The sequence below is a fragment of the Vicia villosa genome, unplaced genomic scaffold, assembly GCF_029867415.1.
Source record: "Vicia villosa cultivar HV-30 ecotype Madison, WI unplaced genomic scaffold, Vvil1.0 ctg.001420F_1_1, whole genome shotgun sequence".
NCBI lineage: Eukaryota > Viridiplantae > Streptophyta > Magnoliopsida > Fabales > Fabaceae > Vicia > Vicia villosa.
This window is the reverse complement of record NW_026705612.1, coordinates 213,865-219,431: the sequence shown is the minus strand read 5'-3', so window position 1 is coordinate 219,431 and position 5,567 is coordinate 213,865. Positions and strand designations below refer to the sequence as shown.

The window sequence follows — 5,567 nt, the reverse complement described above, 5'->3', positions numbered from 1 at the left end:
ATAACTAAGATTAGACCGGAAATATGAGACATTGAGTTATTAGAGGATTTATCCGTATTTATTTTATTTTATTATATTATTTTATTTTACTTGGTGTGTTAAATAATTATTTATTTGTTATGAGATATAATAATTAATTGAATTAATTAACTTTGTGTGTATTGGTGTTTATTTAGTTTATTGAACTAAAATAGATATATTAAGAGATTATATTTAATTGGGCCTATTTATTAGAGTTAGAAGTAAATAGGGGCTGTTATTTTTAAGCCCAATATGACATAAGATAGTAAGGGTTGAGGAGAGTAGACATAACATTATCATTTCATTTTGCTGAATTTTAAAAGAAGAGAATAGAAGGTGAAGAAGAGGAGCAAAAGGGGAACAAGTGAGAGCTAGGGTTTGAAGAATCAAAGAGGTAAGGGGGAGAATCCTTATTATTATGGGTTAGTATAATTGGGTTAATGGGTAGAAACATGTTTAAGAGTAAATCCCTAATTTTTATGGTTTTGACATTGTTAGATTTTGATGAGTAATCCTTAATATATGATGATTAATTGTGTTTAGAGTGATGAATGTTGTGGTTATGTTCATAATATATAGGCATTGTTGTTCTTTATGTTTCTTGATTTTGCATTCGGACAAGTACCGGTAATCTATTATCGCTACTGTCTCTCATGTCTGTGATTTATCATAAATAATTATGTAGTCAATCTTGACATGAGAATGGATAGTGATGATGTTATATTTGCTGGCAATGGAATGTTACTTATTTATTTAGACTACATTATTCACCGAATGCCACCTGTATGTTATGGAAATTTTGAAACTATCATAAACTGATTCTTTTCGGATAGATATATTGACAATTTAAACTTTTAATAGAGCTTACTACTTAATATTACTCTTTGAATAGTTTAGATTTATTGAAAAACTTTAACTTTTGATAAGGGTATAATAACTTGGTGTGAACAGGTATACCAACACCACTTCTAGAAGTATCATATGAATGGTGTATCTTTTCTTTAAATTAAATATAATATATAGTGATTAGGTAAAATCTTCACATGCTGTCTACTTAATTTTGATATTTGTAGGATCTTAAAAGATTCTATCCTACTTCACTTTCTATTCTATCATGAGTGTACTAGTATAAAATTATAATGTCTTGGTTTAATTGAAACAGTACTATAACCCCACTTCTAGAATTATATATATAATAGAAATTGGAAATGCACCATTATAAATTGAAATATAATGAAAACAGGAATAGTATATTGAATTGTGTAAGTTAGAAAACAAAATGAAATGCAAAACAGTCCCGTTTGATCGAAATAGCCGAATTAAGCGGTATAATTAGTTGTCTGGAATTTAATAAAAATTTACGTGGTAGCTAAGTTTAATTAGTAGATTAACATGGTGGTGTTATTTTGTTGAAAATGTGATATTTACGAACCGACCGAAATAGTGTAGATTTAAATATCTTTTATATTAAATATTAGTTTTTGGAATAGAAAATGAATTAGAAACTTGGAACTAATGTAGTGTAATTATAAATTAGTTGATTTACTTAATAGTTGAATTAATTTCAATAAGTATAATTGATTGGATTATAATATATTGAAATTGATTATTCGGTTGTCGGTAACTTACGGTATTTTGAAAAGTTGACCGTAATTGTATTTTGACCAAATACTAATGAATTGATACTTGGTTTAGAAGTGTATTCTTATATTTTGTTACGATATGAATTAACATGAGATAGTATGGTTTGCTAGTGTTAATTGTATTTTGGTGAATCATAATTGAATATTGTTTCTATTATGTGGATTGATATCAATGTGTTGTGAATGTTGTGTACAATTTGATATATAATTCATAGAGTTGAATTATTATGGGTATGCGATAAGTTAAGATTGATGAGATAATCTTAATTGCATATGTTTGTTAATATTGTACATACATTCATGTCATGGTGTGCCTTGAAACAAAGGTGGTTTGCTTTGAAACAAAAGCGAGGCTTAGATTCTAGAGTGAATCGGAAACGGTAAACTATATGTTTACATTTTGGTGGGCTTTGGTCTTGTTCGGATCAGAAGTGTGGCCTAGATTCTAGATATTGAATCGGGAGGCGGTGAAACTTTGGATTCACAATTTGGTACCACATGCATAGCGTCACATATCTTGCATTGAGTCACATTAAAATTATGCGATAATTGAATATGTGAAGTTGATGTAGTTGTGATACGTGTATGAGTTTGATAATTGAAACGAGTGAGGTTTGAATACATACTTGGTTAAATGTGTGAATATGTCATAATTATGGTTATGTGCATAATTGGAAATATAGTATTGAAATTGAAATAGTATACTCTATGTACTTGTCGAATACTTAATATATGTGAATATATTGATTAGTATTATTTTACATGATTATGCATGGTGTAATAAATTCCTATAATTGTTGATTTAACCATTGTATCTTATTATACTTCTCCATAATGATTCGTATTCTCACCCTTCTGTTTTAATGTTGCCCTCGTTTGGCGACATGCAGGTTCTGGAGTTAGTAGCTCGCGTGTGATCTTAGTCGGAGTTTCTTCTGAGTTATTTGGAGATTAGGTAGTGAGTCGATGCTCTGGTCATGTAACACTGGGTAGACTAGTTATTTGAACTCATTTTTCTATTCGGTTATGTATTACGTTTGATTTGAGAACATGTCATGTTACTACTTGTTGTTTGATAGGCTCTTAAGCCAAATATTCTGAATTATGTTTTAATTTATGTTGATATGACTATTGAGACTTGATCATGGTATGGGACATGGATCATTTTATGAAACACATGAGTATTTAGTAGTTTCCGCTGTGAATGCATATTCTGGATAAAATATGATTAATTGAGAAGTATTATTTGAAATGACCAGGTGTATCAAATATTGTAAGTAAACGCTGTCGGTTTTTAACGGTTTTTAGTTTTTGAAAACATCGATGTGACGCCCTTTTGTTATATGCATGCTTATTCTCTGATTATATGCTTATTTATTTTGGGGTATAAAAGGGGTGTTACAGAATGGCTAGGTGCCCCAGCATGGTAGCCACTTAGCATTATCATATGTTCCTTCCACACACTTTAGATGACTTCCCAGAAGAATATTCCAACAAAGGCGTACAAGAGTGGTGCATTTTTGCCTTACTTTAGGGATTCGAGCAATGCAAATGATGCAATACTTAAGATAGACAATGTCTTGCTTATCCCTCGGTCGGGAGCCCCAAATATAGATGCTAGAATAGTAATCACCATTATAAATGGAAGAATCTAGTATGACCATCACACTCAGGAGAGCTATATGTGGTAAGGAAAACCCACAACACGAATCTTAACCAATGAAATTCTAACCAACAAGGAAGTAATTGGGCACAAGGCATATGAATTACATCATTTTATTTCTCATATTCTTTCTTTCTCTATTGACGAGCAAAGGCCACTAAGAAGAACATTTCGGGAAGAGGTGACCCATGATATGAAGCAAAAGCTTGAGAATGAGAAATGCCTCTGCAGAACAATCTTGATTATCACATGGCAACATATTCTGACAAAGTTGCACAAAAATTTGTAATGCTTTAGGGATTCGAGCAATGCAAATGGTACAATGCTCAAGATAAGAATACGTCTTGCTTATCCCTCGGTCGGGAGCCCCAAGCAACTTCCACATATGTACAAGAGATGATTATCACTTTTACTTGCGCGTCCAAACCATCCGAAGTGAGAGTAAATGACCCTTGCAGTTTTTGATATCAGGCACTAGGCACAAACCAACAATGTCTAAATTAACGGAGTCACGACCTTTTATGGCTTTCAACCTTGTCTTCAAGAGGTGAAATCTTTTGTCGGATTCAATAATCAGGAACCTGAAGGCTTCAAATTCCAAATTGTTCTCGTGATGTAAATTCTCCTTGACATGAATAGGAATCTCAACATTATTTCAGACATTCTGATTCATAAGACCTTCTCTTGGGGTGAGATTGACATTTGCATTTGGCCTCTGAGGAACTTGTCTCAATTCTTCTTTTCAAAGAGAAAAAGTTTGAATAACCTCTATACACTGCTCCACATTAGTCCCCATTTCTGTTCCTACCTCAGTCAAAAACCTCACGGAGTTATTCCAATACCAACTTTCGAGCACATAGCGGTGAGAAGTCAGATTTTGTTGTTGAAGTCGGAATTTGAATGGAAAGGGCCCTCATAAGCTGCTGAGAGAACTATGAAATGCATGATAGTATGAATGCATGTTTCATTTCTAGGGGATCCTAAAGTCTTTTCATCAACTTTTGTTTCTCTTTTATTCTCTTTTTTTTGCATATAGTATCTTTTCTCTATTTTTTTCCATCTTTTCTGTTTTTCTACTTTTTTTTCGTTTCCGCTTTTTTTTTGGAAATAGACTTTAGAATCCCCCACAAATGAAGTAGATAAAGTAATGATGTTATGCAATGCAAAAGCATGGGATCCTGAGTTTGAAAATTGCGCGCCACCACCATCTTCGTCTTCAACCTCAAGCTCTCAAATTTCAAATTTATGAACTTGCTCATTTCTCAACCATTTGCAAAGATGTAAAGACCAAACTTGCTCTAAATTCACTCACGATTCTAAATATGTAACTATCATAAATTTATATCAACTATATCTAACTAATTTACCAGAAAATCGTGAAGAACCCTAAAACTTAAAAATCAAATTAAATGGCTATGCTGAAAGATAAATGAATGATGATAGAGGGTTTTCAATCCTCTGATGATGCTGAACAAGATAGAATCGAGCTATTTCTTAAAGAATGCTTAAATTAAAGAGATGAGGTTCAGAAACTTACCTCTGAAAATGGAAGTCGTGAGGATGATAGAGAGCAACTGAGCTTGTATGAATGATCCCAAAAGCTTCCTTGTGACTCAGTGATGCTAACTGAATGCTTTTAGTAACCTCAATCTTCCTGAATTACTCTATGGACCTCCCTCGATTTCAGCTTCAAGTGAACATGGAGGGTGATGATTCTTGAGTTACAGATGAGCTGCAGCCATCTGAACAGCTTCACTACCTCCTATGGAACGTGCCTGGATGCTTAGCTTGATTGGAAACCTTCTGAATTGCACTATGGACCTCCAACTGCAACTGCTCCAAAGTGAGAGCAACAATGGTGTTCCTCCACTTGCAGAAATGATCCAGGTGCTTGGATCACCTCAAATGACCTCCCTTGAGATGTTAGAATGCTTACTTTCCAAAGATAAGCTCTGGTTTGAAGAAATCGATTCTTCTTGCCAAAGAACTTTGAAAAACAATAAGCATGAGAAGAGAAAGAGAAAGCAAGGAATATGGTTGCTTTGGTGTGTTTTTCTACTGAAGTATGCTCTCCTATTTATAGGCAAATGACTCAGTACTGATTGAGAGAGTGAGCTTGCTTAGTGAAGCAAGTTTGGTTTCTTAGCCATGAAGAAATTTCAAAGAATATCCAAGTGTGATCATTGCATTTTCGAGCCAACTCCCCTATCCATTGATTCTATCTGATCTTAGGGGACATT

At 33.4% G+C, this 5,567-nt stretch overlaps 1 long non-coding RNA gene across 1 annotated transcript; it reads left to right on the top strand.

The window, feature by feature from the left end:
• Positions 1–312: 312 nt before the first annotated feature.
• On the top strand, positions 313–2,858 carry LOC131635070 (uncharacterized). Its single transcript, XR_009293709.1, has 2 exons — positions 313–415; positions 2,555–2,858. It is a non-coding gene; the product is annotated as an uncharacterized LOC131635070 (long non-coding RNA).
• The last annotated feature ends 2,709 nt before the right edge of the window (positions 2,859–5,567 follow it).